We start from the raw sequence: 20308 nt of genomic DNA, 5'->3' as shown, positions 1-20308 counted from the left end.
GTTGAGAGTTCGTATGAAAGTTCTGGGTAGACCCGTTCCTCCCGAGCCCTTCTGAGAGCAAAGCTTACTCAGCAGAACGCTGGCCCACCCAGCCCACATTCTGGGATTCTGTTTAGCAGTTTAAACATATCTCCAGATCCCAGCAGGTGACCTAACAGAAGAATCAATCATACAGTCAGAACAACACGCAGAGAGACAGGAGCCGAGTGTCTGGGATTGTCTGACTAGCGCTTGGTGCACATACAACTGCGATATGAATACATCAAACAATATTTGAAGATAAGATACATTTCATGTTCAAAATATTATTTAACATTATTCCTTATTGTTGTGAAGGGCAGTAAGATGCAGTATGAACACACACAAAAACGAAACTTTACCTTTTTAATGAGAGAAAAAAACATTCCTTCCATTATATTTTGCACACGGGTAGTTTAAACCGTATATGTGGCCTGTGGTCTGACAGCAAAAATTTAGAAAACTGTTAATAATATAATTATTTTATATTATTAATATTTCTCATTTAAAATAGCATAAGAGAGATGTATCTTCATTGTTAGCTTTTATGTATGCATAGTGTAAGTGGGTTTGCAAAACTGTAGACGGGGCAAATTTGCCCAGAAAAAAGATGAATTAATAAAGAAAACAATGTTTTTTATTCAAATTCAAAAATGTGTCTTTTATGGTAGGATTAGTCTAATTATCTTTAGGATTAGCTTAAAGTATAATTAGCATTATATACAAATTTATATAAAATAAGTCTATGGTATGTCTTCATTTAGATAGCTACTGTATGCTGTGTGTGTTTGATGGCCTCTTTAAAGCCCTCAAATAACTCTTAAACTCTTATCACACCTTATGCAGCTGCCGAAGGCAAACTGCACCAATTGCAGAAAAGCGAAATGGAAAAAAGATCAGTTAATCTTCCCGTGTGACATTCTGGGAGTAAAAATATCTGTTGACAGACATTTTAGGGACCAGCCATTTTGCAATACTCCATATATTCTAATAATTTAACATCTACTAGTTTACTGCTTAATGTTTTAACGGCTTAATTTCGTTTTCAACATCGAATCATTGCTTGGTGAACTTAAAATGTGCTAAGACATGCTAGCAGTTCACTGTAAACTTTGCCTGTAAATTGCTTAAAATCAGGTCAGGGTAAATTGCCTGAGACTGACTAACATAGATTGAGCGTTTTAGATTGAAAATTAAACATGTCAATAGCCAGCAATCCAATCAACCACACAAAAATGTGTAATGTACTTAAAAAAATAACTTTGAAAATAATCTGATAGCTACACTTAAACACCGTCACATTACAGATTTTACAGCAGATTTTAATTCTGTTATCCAAGGCAGTTTGCTCATTATAAAGACTAGCAAAGTCTTGTGATGGTTTATTGGGCCGGATCTTTCCTCATGCATTAAGCAGTTCCGCAGTGTCTAAAGAAACCACAAACATGCACACAAACCGTCCTCTCTGATGGCTGTGTGATCTCCAGACTGACAGCAAAGGTTTGGCAGGCACTGACAGTCTGCTAGAAAGATTTCAGTGTGTAATAATACTGTCTTTCCAAAAGGACACACACATGCATTTTCTATTCAAGATTCAGAAGATAGATGAAGACGATTAATATTTGAAAAAAATATAAATATAAACTATTGTTACTCCATGCTGTGTGGTTGTTTTCCTTGCTGTAGTTGAGAATGAAAGGGACAGCCTGAAGAGACAAAATGGCCGTCTTTATCAACCACTACACAGTTACTGTAGCATTGCTAAATGCCATCTTTGCTCCATTCTGCTTTATTTATAGTAGAACAACGCTATATTTATTTTACTAAAGCTACATTTGTTCTACTTCTACATAACTTTATTTATTTTAGTCCGTACTGGGATAAATTCTGAAATTATTTTCTAATAGCAAGCTGGGGCTTATTTGTATGTTGGCAGGCGTGGCACTGCAGTCAGAAAGAGAGGGATAGAGCGAGACAGAAAGAAAACAAAAATGTTTGTCTTTCTATGTGAATGAGAGAGGAGACAGAACAATTGAGAGAGAAAGAGTAATGCTACAACCCTTGGAAATAGCAGGGTGTTGTTTTTAATAAAAGTGAGCTGTATTATGGTAGTGACAGGGAAAGCAAAGATCACAGGACTAAAGGAATATATGTGTTGAAATTTCACAGAACGTTATTATTATTATAGTTTGTACTATTTACAACAGTCACATTGTAATTGGAAAACTAATATAACATGCAAACTCTATTTTATCCATTGAATCTAAATAGGAAGAAATTCACAGAATTGTAACATAACAATAACATATAATTTACATTTAAATGTGAACGATGTCCAGTAGTAATAGGGAAATGTATTGCTATTTAATTGCTAGCATACCCCCTGAAATAGAAAATATACTATGTGTTTTACTCCCTACATTAATATATAGAGACAGTTGTTCATGTTCTTCCTAAATTAAGCAAACGGACATTCGTTGAATGCTTGGGAAAGTCCATTAAAAGTCGTCTTCTGCTCATTAGTCCGGCTATGATTACGGAGCTCCCTGTAGGATCCACAAAATGCAAGTCATTCTGCAGCCATTTTGGTCACTCCCCCCTCCCATTACGAACTTGCCCAATCATCATTGCTATTAAAAAATCCATACAACACACCTCTATTGAGCTGCACAGTACATGATAAAATCAGTCATCTTGTTGAAGTAAATGATTGACATTAGATTGCAGACACATTACTGGGGAGGAACAGAAGAGTTCGGGTCTAACATAATGTACAGACACATAACATTAACTCCATTATGTAATGATTAGCAGTTACAGTGACCGTGGCTAATAAGATGCTAAATGATTCAAAAATTATGTTTCAATTTACTGTAGGGCCATTACATTTTTGGTTCAAAAGAGCATTTGTTCTGGTGTGAATATTATAATCTCAGCTAGTGTGAAGTATTCATGATGAAAATGCATTAGGGAGTTTTGGGAATGAAAAAAATGTTTAAAATTAATGAAAATTGAATGAGCAGTAGATAATAAAAATTTGTGAATACTTTTACTGAAAGCAATGAAATGAAAAATACAATTTTGAACAACCTCCAGCAAAACGCAAGTAATATGTTAACAAATGATATTTCTTAGCTTTAAATTACAATAGAGTAGAATTCTTGTAAAATCATATTGTTGGATTGAAAAACACTTTCATGTAATATTTGTATACTTTTTATACAATCCCTGCTTTTCATGTGTGTAATGAATTGTTTTTATCTTAAGAACTATGGTGAAATTATCTGAAAATTAATATCATATTATATATTTGCAGCTTGCAAATTTACAATTGTTATTTTAAACTATGATAGATTTTCTTTGCTATTTCTGAATGTCGAAATAATTTTTAAATCTCTAAAAGCATCTACATTTATTTTGCACATAAATGCACTCTGACACAAATTTCATCACATTGTCAGCCTTCTAAGATAAGCGCTTTACGAGAATTAATATTTTGTCATTGATGGAACCATTTGCCACCAACGATATTTATTCACCTGACAACGTGTAATAATTCTAAATAAATAATGTTCAAAATGCAATGCACTGAAATACATAACACAAATAAAACAGTTATCAGTTTAGAATCAACTAAACAGACACCAAAACAGAATACGAGTAGAGCGGGGGAAGTAGAGAACGAGGGAATAAAAGTACTAAAAGGGAGACGGCATGCTGTCGGGGTTACATTTGCTGAAAAGAGCTATTGGCATGTCAGCCTGCTGCTTTCACAGCATTCAAAGACACACACTCACTTTCACACACAGTGACACAATGGGCACGCGGCTACTCTTCTACCTGTCACTCTTAACAAAGAGAGGAAAGGAAATACAGCTGTGCTACATAACGGACACTAGTACCGCACAGCCAAAAGAGCGGAAGGGATGACAATGCAGAAACTGAGTCATTTATTCAAGATGAATATGAATGAAGATGAATATTAATACAGAGCATCTTTCATGTGCATCTTTTTTGCACACATTTTTATATTCAAGCTACAAAATAAATGCCTCTTTACAATTGTAAATGTTTTTGTAGTCTAGCTTAGGCTATATAATTTAACTACTATAGATTTCAATAATGCATGAATTGTAAGGATTTTTAGTCAAATGTATAATGTTTAAAATTACTAATTTGCTTGCACTTGTAAACACAAAAAATAATTGAAAGTGTGTTTGTGATACTGTTAAAAATGATTTTTAGATGTTTTGGTAAAATATTTTTTAATCATTTATTTTAGGCTTTGATATTCTTGCAGGGTATGTAAATCTTTACGTACATTAAAGAGGATATAGTTATTTTTTCCTCAGTGTCACGTCGACACTCTAATCTCGCAGAAGAATAAGCTCAGTTTGAATGTAAGCGTCTGCTAATACTGATCCAGCTGTGCTTCATAATGATGTAAACACGAACTGAAAAAGTATAGTTTATTATTATTTTTTGTTTGTTTATGCATTTACAACGACTCAGATAGGTCAATATGTGGACATTATATTATTATAACAGATCATGTGAATGTGAAACATCATGTCTGTATTAAACTTACACTTCAGAAGGTCTTTATCAACATCATTCATGAAGAATCTTTCTGACGTCTGCTGCTGCTGAAAAAAAAACACACAAAAAGGACACATTATTATTAACATCTCTTTTTTCAAACTGCTATTTGTTAATCAAATTATAAAAAAATCAACAATAACAGCCATAATATAAAAGATTGAAAGGACAGGGAAAAAACCAACAATCTGTTATTATCTACTTGAACTGTTTTTAAAGAGTGAATGCTGTAATTAAATATTTCAAGCACAATTTCAATTTCTGAAGGGAGATTTACTTGAATGGTCCAAAGTAAAAGGTTACATTAGCATGAAATTATTGAAAAGTAAATAAAACCTGAGCGCTTGAAGAAATCTCTGAGAAAGCAGTTTCAGTATGACACACGCACACACATTGAGTTTTCATGTTTTATGAGGCCTTTCCATAAATGTAACAATTTTTTATACTGTACAAACTGTATATTGTATCCCCTTAACCTATCATTAAATCTCCCACAAACCTTTCTGCATTTTTCCATTTCGAAATAAACATAATTTAATTGGATTTATAGACGGTTTCATCGGACGCGCGCACCTGACCTGAAGTTAACTTCCGGTCTGCATTTGTTGATTGGTCTGGCTAGAGGATAATAATATAATAATTTCTATTTTTATTTAACTTATATTAATATAAATTAATATTTTTTGTTTATAATTTTTTAATAAACAATTTGTTGAATGGGTCGTGTAACCCATTCAAGTTTAGCCAAGTAACGGTTCTTTTACTGGTAACCCAAAATAATACTGGCTAGACATACTTTTAACTTACTAATGTCATTTACTTATTTTTTTGCATGTTATTAGAAATAATTTACAGGGACTCTAATCTTTGCGTATATGAACCGGAAGTTAAGTTTGGGCCACAAAAGCGTGCATGCGCGGTAACGTTTGTTTGTGCTGTTGCTTTCTAATCTATAAAAAAGTCGACAGAGGACACACACACGCACACGCACATGTATATATGAATATATTTATTTCATTATAGTAAACGTTAATTTGGGATTTTAGTTTCCTATTATCCTTGCTTTCTAAAGATACACCCAAAAGTCAACATTTACACTGCTATTCGCATTGTGAGAGTACAGAATAAAAGTCCTGATTGGTCTTTGTTGGCAAAAATATATGAATAAATAAAACAGCCATAAAACCTAGGTCACCCAAAGAACAATTTGAATCACTATTTGTATTGTTATTGGCAGTCAACATACGAGAGAGAGAGAGACAGAGAGAGATGGTAGACCAGGCGAACATTGAAACAGAGAAATAGAAAATGACAAGTTTTAAAGAAGACAAGAGCGTACTTCTGGCTTTGTCCATGAGCGGTTGGGTCACCAGCAGCCAGAGTCGTTTTTCACAGTTAACAGTGTCATTAATCACCTGGCTCGCACCCGCGCTCAATATCAGATTCAAGTCATATGATTACACTCATTGATTGAGCGGAGGCTTTCTGCCGCTGCCCACTCGCTGCTGTTCTGGCACGAGTGTTTATTAATTGACTAACCGGTCCAAGGACAAAAGCTGACAAACTGGACCATGAATAATTCTCCTCTCACTAGCAGTGCTGCGATCAAATGAACGAATTAGTCAGGCCGTAACGTTCGTGAAAAAAGATTCACTTTTATCGAGCAAAGCACTGATGATTTGTGAGCATGTGATATCGCACGCTGCAATGATTCATCTTATCATGCTTGAATGTGAAATATTGTTCTCTGTTTCCACAAGGTTCCCTCGATGGAAGCATGAAGTACATTGTAATTTTTTGACCCACTAAAATGTTTTTTTTTAATAGTTGATACTTAGGTCTATTTTTTCTACTGAAAAAATTTAAAGGGATCATATGACACGGCTAAAACGAATATTATCGTTTGTTTCAGATGTAATGCAATGTGTATACACGATTTAAGGTTCAAAAACGCTGTATTTTCCACATACCGTGCATGTTAATAGCTCCTCTTTGCCCCGTCTCTCTGAAACGTGCGGATTTTTTACAAAGCTCATCGCTCTGAAAAGCGAGGTGTGCTATGATTGGCCAGTTAACCAGTGCGTAGTGATTGGTCGAATACTGCAAGTGTGTGACGTAATGTGACGCCTCTTACCATATTTGGAACATCAGGTTCTAAAGCAACTGTACTGACAGGTACGCCCACCTTACTTGCGTATACATTTGGGCGGTCTTAGTCAAATCATACCATGATCTGACATAAATTTGTGGGGGTGTGGTTACACAAGGTGTTTCAGGCAGGTCTGGGTGAGCAGAATGCATCTTTTGTTCCAACACTTTAATTTTTGCAATTTTACGTGTCTAATACATGCATGGGCAACTTATAACACACCAAAGACACAGAAAAACACGTATTCGCACCTTAAATGTAAAATAGAAGTGTTAATGAGAAATGGGAGATAATTTTACAGTACAAAGATGAACAATTAGATGAAAAGATTGATGGATGAATTTTATTTATACATTTTTTATAAAGTTTATTTTTATGAACATTTATATTTAAAATTTACACTGTTTATAAACTGACCACATGCAACGTGTTGTCAGGTTATATTTTTGCAATTGCTTTAAATCTATTGATGGCTGTATAGCAGGATGGACAATCCGCACACACACACATGGACACAGAGTGAAGCTGAAGAGAGCCGAGCACATCACACTCTCAGCAGCTAGACGGTCTAACACAGCTGTTTTTTTCCTTTCTGAGCACATGATTACTCCACAGAAACCCATTACTGACTTTGAAAGATCATTTCTGGTGTGGGCTAGAGACTGATAGACGGTTAAGTGTACAGTACATTAACCTTCTCCCTTTCAGATAATTGCCGGCTTCCAGCATGCTGATTTAATCTGTGAGACTTCAGTACTTTCACTGCAGGAAATTGTATTTCTTCAGCAGATATTGTTTTTGTGGAGCATTATGATTTATTTATGAGTACAATAGTGTTGATTATAGTACAATAGTGTTGATTATAAAAATGAATGTTAACATAAGGGCAAAGACATTTATGCATGATGTTTTTGACTAATGATGTTGAAATTGTGATTCGGTCCTTGTTTCTCATTTCCACGGTGACAATCACAATTAATACATTCACATTTGAATCGAGATGGCAGTAGATCTTCCCATCCCACTTTTACAGATAATAGAAATGCCTACAGTGAACGGTGATAAGAAATATCCGTCCACAACCTTTTAAAATTAGGATGGGTAATTGGAGCAGCCAGAAAGGAGACTTTAATTTTACAGAATTATTGTGAAGCCCGGGGGCAAGGACCAAATGATTGCTGCCCGTTATAAATGTGTGTAAAAATATAGATTGCCATACGGACTAGGCCATCTCAGCAGTTACTGGGGCAACACGTATTATTATCTAGAACAACACGCCGCTCCACATACAGTGCCACTGTGAATGTAACAGTGTTTAGGGCATGATTCTTCTTCTTTGCACTGTGAGCAGATCGATGCGGTGCGATGTATTCTGCTGAGGAGAGAAACGCTGAGAAAAGGGACTGAAACAAATAAAGAGACACATGACAGTGTAGAAGGTGTGAAATGTAAAAGCACAACGCAACGGTGGCAGAATGACGCGATTACCATTTTAAACCTGCTTCATTCTTCCACAGATCAGACTCTTCTTCTTCGCCATCCCTTTCTAGAGCTCAAGGGATTATTTTTCATTTCATATCTGCTAAGTTCCACTCCGGCGGGGCTTAAGTGAAGTCTGTCTTAGAGAAAGCGAATTATAAAAACCTGAATGTATAAATCACGTGTGTATGAATGTGTGTGTGTAAGTGTGTGAAATGTGTGAAAGAAAAACAAAATGGCTGATGTTACGGTCCCACTTTTCTAAAGCGTATAGTGGCCATATGTACACTATATAGGGGTTATATTAAATTCCGCATCAGTACCAGTAAGATATCATTATACTGTGTGTAACAGATTTCATATTATTGTTATATGAAGATTACAGTAAAGTTGCTGGAAATGAATTTAAAGGGACAGCTCACCAAAAAATGAAAATTCTGTTATCATTAACTCACCCTGGAGTTCTTCCAAATCTGTATAAATTTCATTGTTTTGATTAAAGATATTTGGAAGAATGATTGCAACCAAATGGTATTGCTTTGTACATTTCTTTGTACAAAGAAGATATTTCGAAGAATGTAGGAAAGCAAACAGTTCTGGGGCACTTTTAACCATCATTGTAATGCTTCCTAATACGGTAGTCAATGGTGGCCAAGAACTGTTTGGTTACAAGCATTCTTCCAAATATCTTTCTCTGTGTTCATCAGAACAAAGAACTTTATACAGATTTGGAACAATTTGCGGGTGAGTAAATGATGACAGAATTTGTATTATTGGGTGAACTTTCCCTTTAATATGTAGATTACTATATTAACATATTGATGTAAAAAAAAATAATGATCAAAATATGAAATCGACAAACTAAAATAAAACATTTTCTGAACACAGTTAAATCATCATAAACTATCTTATGTGTCCTGCGTGAAATTATTTACATGGTAAGAAAAAATGTTCTTCAGTGTTATTTAAACGGCAAACAACTTTTGGGAGCAAATATAATTTGAGATGTGTCAAAAATAATGTTAGGGATAAAAAAACAGATTCTCAGATTATTCATGTATATACACATAAAAGTGTGCTTTAAGAGTTCACAATCCATATTTTCTTTAATCCCTGCAGTTACAATTGATGGAATACAAGCATCTGTTATCCGCAAGCAGCGAATGTAAAACTGCTGACAGTTTGCGGCTAAATTGGGGCCCAGCATCAGAAAATCTCCCACTGAGGAGGTATGGGTGTGAAATCCATTTAAAGACTGCCACGGGCGCAAGCAATGTCGTCCTGAAAACAGACACCGCAAATTAGTGCTACAAACTCTTTGTATGTCTGTGCAGTGAAGAGCAGAATCTAATGTGTTTGATGCCTGAATGGATGTGTGCTGGACAAAAACAAATGTGTGATTGTTCTTTCTACAGTAAAAACTAAGGATCCGTGAAGATGACAGTAGTGCTGACTTCAGATCAGCAGCTATGGAGGTCTTGCCTTCTATTAAATCAGACATATTAAGAGCTCTTCTCAGGATTATAGAGTCAAGGCAATTGAGGCGTCATGGTGAAAGGTTGTGAAATCTTTTCTGATCAGTACAAACACACAGGAAGATTTCAAAAGCATATCGATATTAACTTACAAACGGCTTACTAATGCCAGTATTTTCATTGGATGTGTGTTTTGTTTGTCGTTTTTGTTAAGTGTCTTTTGGCATTCCATGAAAAATGCCAATTATCCTCATGTCATAATCCCAGTGTCGACACACTCCCGCCGCAGACAGCACACTAATGCTATGTAACTAATCCTCTTATACACTGGCAATGCAATTTCAATGCTTAGACATTGACAGATTGGTCAATGACAGGTGTAGTGTTAAAGAAAAGTTTTAACCTGTTTTTTAAGATGACGGCTCAGACATGAAACATTTAAAAATATAAAAAACAGCCCACTAAATGTCCCACTTAATCCCACATTTGTAGATTTCCTGATAAATAGCCGACAAAGAAAGTGTCTAAAAAAATTCTACACATTTTGGGTCAAAATGTGCGCCTTTAAAAAAAGCAGTAACTCTAAAGCATATTCAACAGAGATTTATTTACGCTGCTGACCCTTGTGTGGCATGTTAAACTGCAGAAATGAAAGTCCAGGGAGTGGATGGTAGAGGAGAGAGAGGGACACAAGGGAGGGAGAGACCAAGTTCACATGAGGATGAGTCTACAGTTCACGCCAGATTCTTCCACTCCACTGAACACAAAACCGATGACTCTGTGTGAACTACAAAGCATTGAGAAATATGGCAAAGGATTCTGGGTAGCGTACTCATATATTTCATTAAAAGTGGATGCCGTCATCGCACTGACTAGTCAGATCTGTGATCTATGTTGAAAGGGTACAGTTCTGTGCTGTGTGCATGCACAGAGTTGTCTAATGTGGATTATAAACAGTCCCTTAGAAAATGTAACCATAGTTTTACTATAGAACATGTTTAAACATGTTTTTACATGTTTTAAACCTACTACAAATATCATGGTTGGTTTCTATAGAGAGACAAAGGTAAATTTGTGGTGAAAGTTTACGACAAAGAAAGCAGAAAATATCTGTTACTGTATAGATGGTTTCATCGGATGCACACGCCTGGCCCAAAGTTAACTTTCGGTTGGTGTTTGGTTATAAGGTAAACATTTTTTTATATTTAACTTATATTAATATTCATTTATATTAACATTTTATTGTATATTAATTGCATTAAATTAAATTAAAACTACTTAACAATTATTGATTGTTTGCAGAGGTCTACCAGAAGTTAAGTTTGGGCCACATACTGTAATGTTTGTTTATGCTGTTGGTGCTGAAACAGTCTATAAACAATGGTCAATTTTCTTAAAAGGAAAAGTTTTGGGAATCTTAAAAATGCATTAAAATAGTACAGTAAAAGCACGCTTTTAAGGAAAACATTTTGGTAAAATACTATAATAGAATAAATGTAGCCCTAAATTTAATCGATTCAGGATTCAGTATGAATAATTGAAAGTGGTTTCTCACTCACTGAATCGTTTGGAGAGGTAAACAATACTGAATGCAGGGAACAAATAAAAGCGATAGATGATGTGTGTATTTACCCAAAACGTCCTCAAAACCAAAATGTGTCATTTTAACTGTCATGGTAATAAGTTAACAACTGTCATGTTAATAAGTGTTTTGATTCATTTTCATTATGAAAGTCATAAGCAAACATCAGTTTTTAATTTTTTTGTATAATTATGTATTTGTGATAGGTATACAGTATCTACCATGTAGCATTTGTCTAGAAATTTGCTATGCTCTCTGATACATTTCTTTTTTATGAATAGAATCTAGCTACCAGCCTGCCCAACACAGGTCTATTGTTAGGTGACAATAGCGACATCACTTCCACAGTAAGATATAATGACCTACATATTGTTTTTCTGCTCAAAAACTAAAAAAGTGCAGTGTTTCTCAGCCAGGTTCCTGAAGACATCACAACACCCAGTACATATTTTGGATGTTTCCCTTATCTAATTTAAAACCTTATTTAAGCTTTGTGACAGCTTGACTCGGTCACCCCCATATACAATTCCTTTCATGTTATATGACAAAGAGGAATAATTAAATGAATACAGGTCACATCATTTGGAAAACTAGTTTTGTATCATAATGTTTGTAGCCATTATTATGACCAAATATTCAGTGTTGCTCCCTTAACTTATCAGACTACAGTAACCCTCTGATTGAAGCATGTTAATAGTTAATGTGGTGAACCACACCTGTGGTTGCTCTGCCAAAAGACAACCTCACGGGTCCACAGAACAGCCATTCACTAACTGCTTATTGCCCACAAAACAAAGACTTTCTTGATCTAGTAACATTAATCTGACTGAGTTTACACAACATCTGTCTCCTAATAAGGGCGCACAGATGTTTTAATGTAAAGTACAAAGATTTTTCATATACAGTATATTACAAAGATGTATATATATTTTTTTAATTTAATTTTGTTTTAATCTATTATATCTTACTAAAACCACTCCCCTAAACGGTACATAAGCAAATGAACTGTGATTGATTGCTTTCAATATCTGTCCCTTTAAAATAGGTGGCTATTGGGCAGTTTTAAGTTGCAAAAAGCAAGGTATGTATGGCTGCAGGAGGGCAATTCTGTGAAAATGTCAAACTTACCACAATTCTTTTTTTACCAACGTTTTTTACTATGGTAACAGCACAGATATTAACATTTGGTGGTTCAAATACCCATGTGAGATCTCTCTTCAAATTTGTAAAAAGCATTTGTTTCATTTTTAGTGCATGATTTTTTAGTCAGGTAAGTGCCATTTTCAGGATTGTCACAGCCGTAACGCTACATATTCCTCATAAATGGACACATGAAAATTAAAATAAAGTAACTATTTTATGTTCTATAAAGAGGCATCCCTTCTCCATTCATTATATTCTTGCTTCATGATTGTGCATTTTATTTCACAGAAATCCTACGAAGTTTGTCGTCTTCCTTTTTTTGTCACATCCATAAGGCATGTTTATTTCCCTTTTTTAAAATAGAAAAACATTTTATGTTTAGACTCTATCAACAAGGGTTTAGTAAAATATAAACAGATGGTTCAATATATTCGTAACAAATTCATTCTCTGAGCATTTTTATGTCACGTCCATAACGCAAAATGTCACATCCATAACGTTGGAATTGCCCAGGAGACTACATAGAAACTGACATCATCTGAGACATAAATATATCTATTTTGTAATAGTCCATATGAGCAAAAATAGGATTTGTACATGTCAGTACACACTATAGTGTTCTAGACTCAGTTGTGTTCTCGTGATAAGAAGGGTGCACAATATCTCCTCACAGCTGAAAGCAATTCTGGCACAGGCATCTAAAAAGCCTCTGATAATGCCTCTTACGGCCGGTAGAGCTACGAGCAGATAAAACCAAGGCTAAAACGTATAAGGAAAGCTCAATTAAATCTCCATGAATCCATTCTTTGGACCCGGTCATGTTTTGAAAAAGAGCTGTCATAATAATTACTGAAATTTCCCGCCAAACACTTCTGTGGTGATATCTCACCTTTTGATATGGAAATAGGCGAGCACGGATACGGCACGTTTCTGTCAGGCAGCAGATGAGGACAATGAGGGAAGGGAGACGCAGAGGAGCAAAGAAAGAGAGAGAGAGAGAGAGAGAGAGAGAGAGAGCGCGCAAAGCCAGGCGAGTCCTTTAGTAGACGTGTGTGATGGAATGTGGGTTCTTGCCACCTTACGGTAAAGAATAAATGAGAAGTCATGAAAACAGGAATGGAGAGGATAGCGAATAATGGAGGACTTAAAACAAAAATGTTTCGTTTAAGATTAATTTACGATGAAAAAAATCGAAGAAATATTCTGTTGTGTATTTAAGAAGCCCGTGGTCATGTGGGAAGTGGGTGGTGAAAAGACAAAGGCAGTCAGTGGACACTTAGCGAACGTGAATTCAATCTGAATTTGGATCAAGCTTCAAAGAATATTCAAGAATAACAAAATAATGTGAACAATACAATCACAAAGCACGTGCAGCATCTCCGAAAAGTGAAAGAATGTCACCAAAAAAATGAAAGAACGAGTAAAAACAAGAAGCAGAACTATCAGAAGAAAGTGCTTACCTTTATGCATCACACTGGAGACCCACAGACACTCACGTGCACAGGTGTGTACACACACACCCTCACACCGGCGACCAGACAGACAAGAGCACCCATCATTGTTCTCCACTTTCTCCACCCACACAAAACCCACGCAGTGTGTGTGAGCGTGTGTGCAGATATGCAAGAGCAACAGAGAACATACACGCACACAGGAACACGTGTGTGTGGTGTATGACAGTGAGAGAGGCTCAACACAAAGAACTCCAGAGAGACACCAGTGCGGTCACATGACACGTGTGCGCGTGCCTGAGCGCAACATGTACGTGCATGTGCACGCTGGTCCGTGTGTGTGTGTGTGTGTGTGTGAGAATGTGGAAGAACATAGAAAAACCCTACAAACAAGCATCAAAGAGATGTGGATGTAGAACACATCTGCTTTACGAGCCCTTCGGGGAACACTGATGCTACACACACAAACACACCCTTACTGTTTTATTAATAACTTTTAATGGCATCATTACATATTGGCTGTAGTGCTTTAACACGGATGTCAGAATTCACGAGAGCGGCTCATGAAAGGAAAGCCCCCTGCCCCCATTCAGCTGACTAAAGGGGTTTCTTTATAGTTAGTATAGTATCATCAATGTTTCCTTATTCAACAACAAAGCATAAAACAGAGAAACACACATAACAACATTCCAAACTGTCACACGTTGTATTGCTTTGTCCACGGATAAATATGGATGGCTATGGATAGTGTGATGTAGAGAAAATCGAGTAGGAGGGAACACAGCTCAGGAACGGAAATGGAAGGCTAATTCCGGCATGGGAAACCAATCAATGAGAAAAATGAGCGAGAGACAGATACACACAGAGAGAGAGAGCGCGAGATAGGTATGTATGGTGGGGGATGGGAGTCATGTTATCTCTTTAACAGACTAATCAGCGCTGGTATTGTGCATTTGCTCAGATGAGAAGCTTTTGTCTGATATCTGCGTTATTGTGCCTCTGAATTGAGTTTTGTATTAATGAGCGCCTCAGGACCAAACTGAGGATTAACCGAAAGAATAATACATGCCAATACATTTTTGCACGTACGGGGTTTATTCGTAATAACTTCATTGACGTTAATAATAATAGCTTGTCTCGAATCAATATTGTGCAGCAGAGAATGCAGTTGGGGCTTTCCATACTGTGTCGCTTAAACACTCTTCACAGCTGCCGCCTTAACACACAATAGTCGTATTAAAGATTATTGTAAATTAAATTTTTGGCATTATTTAATTTTTTCGAGATAAATTCATACAGTTGTTGAATGCGTTCACACAGGAATAAATTAATGTGGTGGCTGAATCACTTTAGTTTTCTGTTTTGAGAATTTTGAACGTCGACTGTGATGGTTGCAATAAAATTTGTGATAAATTGCTATTAGATAAAATACAACTTTTATTCACTTTTTGTTCTAATATATACATATATCATCATATAATATATGATGTTTAATAAAGTTACGAATATTGATTATGCGACATCTACCAAAGTAGCCATTTCACCTGTTTAGTAAGTAGAAAACATGTTGAGTTTAACATTTAAATGTGATTAATCAATTATTAAACCTCCACACATTGAACACAAAGCACACAACACACTTGCTTTACGTGCACATGTAGCTTTATCTCCCCACGTCTTTACCGTGCATCCGATTTGATTTGCATTGCACAAATGCAAACGCAACGGAAATGCGTTCGTTAGAAAATCTAATTAATTGCTTTCTAACTGCCTTTGTTACCGGTTGGGGTTTAGAGAACAAAGACGAGGAACCTTTCTGGCACGCCGGTGATTCTGCCTACACACACTTCCTGAGCTGCTCGCCATATAGTGCACATCTATCCTCGCAGGAATTTTCTGTCAATCACAGAGCCTGTGGGCAGCTCTGAGTCTACGGCCATTTTGTGAGCGCCTCCACAGGGAGGGCTTCGCATTATACAGATCGAATAATGCTAGTATTATTTAACACAGCACATTCGTCCAATATGTTAGGTTTAGATACAGTATATACAGAAATACTGTAGTCTCATTTATGTTTCATCTTTGTTTTGGTCACTCTGAAGCAGATGTATGTATAGCACAGCTAGCAAAACAGTACTTATGAAGAAATCTTGCAGGTGCTCGGTGGAATTGGAATAATGGTTAATGCATCCCGTTGGTCATTGAAATTGTAAAATATAAGGTCAGTCATGCATGTTTGGCATCTCGCAGCAATTAATTGCCTCTCATACAAGAAAAACCAACAGCGTTACACAACTGCACACAGACACACGGCTTAGGTAAATCCTCACGGCTAGACCGGCATTTGGTTGTATACGGCACCACACCCAAAGCCACAGCGAGCATATGGAGCGCAAGTGAGTACAAATACTATACTGCAAACATGAGCGAGCGAGCGTGTGTGAGTGGAGAACTAAATCGTGTCATAATCAGGGTGTAAGACTTTTAAACATGGCTTAAAATGAACCTTGACAGATGCTTTCCTCAATTAAGATAATGAAAAACAGGCCTAAACGCAACACAGCGTACGGAAGTGTAAAAAGTCGCAATATGCTGGAAAGTATTTCGTCAGGGTGTGATGATAAAAACGCATATTTGGAGTTTAATGCACAACCATATCGTGGTTTGTAGTGCACCTAGACGGCCTTTGTCACAATAAGGGCTATTATTCAAGGCATCATGTGAAGCCATATTGCACATCGGGCGGAACCGTATTGCTTTATGAGGCAGTTTCTCATTCAACATCATCAAGTAGCCATTATCGTACGTCAACTCTATTCAAAGGAATGCATCACATGCAAGCCACACACATACACATGTATACTGTATGTGGGAACCTAAATCTGTGTGTCATTTTTTTTACATTTTGAACCATTCATCTGTCAATAGTGACGGTCTTAGGCTTCTAGCTGTAAATCGTTGTTACCCATTCCAATAATCATGCTTCTAATTTTTATTTTCACTAAATACGCCCCTAGGGCAGATTTTTCATCATATGTGCGTGGTGTCAGTGGATTGTGTGCCGTTAGGGTGCTAAATGGCCTTTCGTGTTATAGTAAAGCTCAGAGCAGGAAATGTCAGGTGGACGCCTCCTGTGTGGATGGACGTGGGTGAGACACAGGCTGGTGTCCACACTTTTTTTCAGCTCGCTAATGAAGCCCCCCACTGACAAACACACACAGAGTCATACATCGCGCACATACATTACCTGTATGTACGTACACAGACGCAAAGGCATTCCTACACCACACATATGTACACACATAGGTAAAGGTGTCTTATATTTCAATACACACACATGCACAAATAAAATTGATTTGTGCATAAGCTGTATGTATGTGTGTGTATCTACAGAACTTAATATAGACATATTCACAAGTATAATTCAAAATAATTTTAACATACACAGCATTTTAATAAAAAGATGATTGATTTGTATGCAGGTCAGCATTAGTCCCTGACTGACACCCGGGCAAGGTTCATTCGGTGCCACGACAGGGAGACCACACCTGACCTCTGACTGCTCCCATCATAGAGACATTGGCCTTGCAGGTCTCCTCACATTAAAACCACAGCCATTACAGCACAGAGGCTAAAACGTATCTGTTGAATTCCAAAATGTCCTTATTCTTGTTTATTCCTAATGGCTCAGTCTAAGGCAATGCTTCTTAAAGCATTTCGCATTTAAAGCCGCCCAACCGTCTACCATCTTCTCGAGGATCAAAAGGCGGCTTATATATTGACTCCTGAAAATCCTATACTTATCTGATCGTGAGGTGTGCGCGTGTCAGCGCGTGTGCATTTGAACACGCATGTGCACATGTGTACGTGTTTGTCGCGAACCAATTCCGTCTGTGCATTGATCACTTTCGCAGTGAATGGTGCTCTTTGTCTTTTAGGATTGCGCAGTGACTTCTGGACTTATGGCGTTTTCTGTCGTGTAGAAATAGAGTTAGACGTGCGCTTTTTTTTGTCCTGTGTGGATCTTGGAAATATCTCATTGTTTTAAGGGAAGCTAAAGGGAAGGATTGCCATCCACGGCACATCTTGACAGATCGCAAGCGATGGTGGACAGGTTAGCACAATTTAATGACAGAGAACACATGCACTTTAGAAGTGTCACACTTTAAATAAAGGATCTGTAGTCTGCAGGGCCTCAGGCATGAGAACACACACAATGAGAATAAGCATGTTTGTGTATTTGCACTTACCCATCAGGTGTTCTCATGATCTTTGCAGACAGAAGAGCTGATTGGGTCCTGTTGTTTCTTGAGCTTCCCAGCTCTGATCTCTCTCTCTCTCACACACACACATGCGTTCATACTTCCTCTCTCTCTCTCTCTCCCTCGCCCTCTCTCTCATTAACTGTCTATGTCTCTACCTCGCTTCTCACTTCCCAACTTGGCTCTCACACTCACGCGCTCCAGCAGAAGGAGATTGGTAGGCTCAGCCTGGCACAGAGAGTGGAGAGACACATGGGAGGGGTGTTTTGTAATCTTCCAGGTTGTACCACCCACGGGAGAACGCCGACGAGAGGGGGAACGGAAAGAGAGGAAGCTACGACCACGCTCCATCTATACCATCACCGACACCCTCTGCCTCACTGCCAGTGGTCTCTCCCGTCTTCTGATTGGCGCTCCTTCCTTCATTAGAATTCCAGCAAAAAAGAGAAGAAACGGAGGGGAATGCCTTCACACTGGAGTTGATTCAGCCATCGGTATTTGCAAAGACATAAGGATTAGTCATTGAGACAGGCTACAATGAGCATGCTACCGTCACGCCAGCGCTGTCTCGGTGCTATGAGTATGCGTGAGGTTGTGTGTTGTACATTCACTTAAAAGTGAGTGAATCACGTGCAGTACGTTTTCTTATATTTTGTCAGTTATGTGCATCACTAGAGCAGATCAAGAATAAATCAGTTCTAATGGGACAAAATTGAAGGAGCATGCATAGTGGTCGACGCTATTGGTTTCTCTTATAGTATCTCATTTACTCATCGACCTCGGCCTGAATGACACAATGACTGTGTTGTGCGGGAAATATCTTATCAATGGCATCACGCCGTACACAACGGGTTTGAGCTGCATTCGTGCATCTGGGTTTATCGGGTGGGGTTTTCCACATCATTCTTAAATGTGCCTTCTTATTGCATGCGAAAGCGTTTCACATTTATTCGTGTTGCAAACTGTGTGTGAATATGCTTAAATAGCTCCATCTGCGGGCTCCATCACCCATCACTGTCTACAGCAGTCACTAAAATCAATGGCAGAAATATGCCGCTGGAAATCGGCGCAAAAGCTAGTGTTCCTCATGCCATATCTCCATATCCACAGCCGATAGAATCCGAACTCGAGGGGTCGAATCGAAATAGTGAAAAAGGCTTAAATGACATGTATGCAATCGGGATTATAGACCTTGAAAGCGATCCCCGGGATTAAATAAAACCACGGGTGTGATGACATTTGCGAGCACCCTGGGCAGCATGGTAAAGATAATTTGATGTGAGTCAGATGGGCGTATTGTGTCATGTTTGATTGACAGAAATCCCTGTGGTGAAACAGCCGAAGTCCATCATGGCGCGCATTGACAGGTGGTTTGATTGACAGGTGGGCGTGGGAGGGCGAATGCAGTGCGTTTAATTGTCTAATGTTGTTTGACAACGGGCAATCTTGGTGTGACAAAGAGCTGCCAACCAATAATTTGTCCACTGTTTAAGTGTGTGTATGTAAATGTGTGTTTATGTGTGTTAGTGCGTAAGGTGTACATTAAATGCGAGTATGTGTGTTCGTCTACATTGTGAGAACCAAATACTCTCATGTGCGAAAATAGACGGTGAAGATGCGACTACTCCCTACCCCCAACAAAGCAAAAGCATTTACACGCTTCGCTGCCGCCTGGCGTTACTGATAATAACAGCATGTGTGCATTTGTATGTTCATGCATCTTCCCGCCATTAACCTTGTTAATACCACACAGATGCATTTTTTGTCTCTCTACGTTTGATTGTAAAAGCAGGGCAATTGTACGCATCTGTACACAAATGTTTGTCCATTTGTGCATTATCGCTGTATCCATCGATTCAGATCTTTCAAAGCAGTCTTGAAGTGGTGATCCTGAAATGAAGAAACATGGCGGTTGGCAGAGGGCACACCCTACAGGATGTCTGCCTCTGGTCTTTCCGTCGTGCCACAGAAGGGATATGATTAGCCAGCCAGCACTACTGGAGTTTGATGCGAGGATGGAGGAGAATAAAAGGATGTGGGGGATGGTGGCAGGAAATTGGCCTTGCATGCGTTTCTTTGTGATGGCCCTATTGATTTCAAAGTATCATGAGACGGTGGTGAGGTTAGACAGCGGGATGGAGGAGAGACGG

At 37.8% G+C, this 20308-nt stretch overlaps 1 long non-coding RNA gene across 1 annotated transcript; it reads right to left on the bottom strand.

Moving 5' to 3' along the window:
• Positions 1–2371: 2371 nt before the first annotated feature.
• Positions 2372–18260, bottom strand: LOC130558361 (uncharacterized). Its single transcript, XR_008963421.1, has 3 exons — positions 18147–18260; positions 4607–4664; positions 2372–2564 (listed from the first exon to the last, which is right to left on the bottom strand). It is a non-coding gene; the product is annotated as an uncharacterized LOC130558361 (long non-coding RNA).
• Between the last annotated feature and the right edge of the window lie 2048 nt (positions 18261–20308).

This window comes from Triplophysa rosa, linkage group LG8 (genome assembly GCF_024868665.1).
Source record: "Triplophysa rosa linkage group LG8, Trosa_1v2, whole genome shotgun sequence".
Lineage (NCBI taxonomy): Eukaryota > Metazoa > Chordata > Actinopteri > Cypriniformes > Nemacheilidae > Triplophysa > Triplophysa rosa.
The sequence above is the reverse complement of the archived record's forward strand: the minus strand, read 5'-3'. Positions and strand labels throughout refer to the sequence as shown.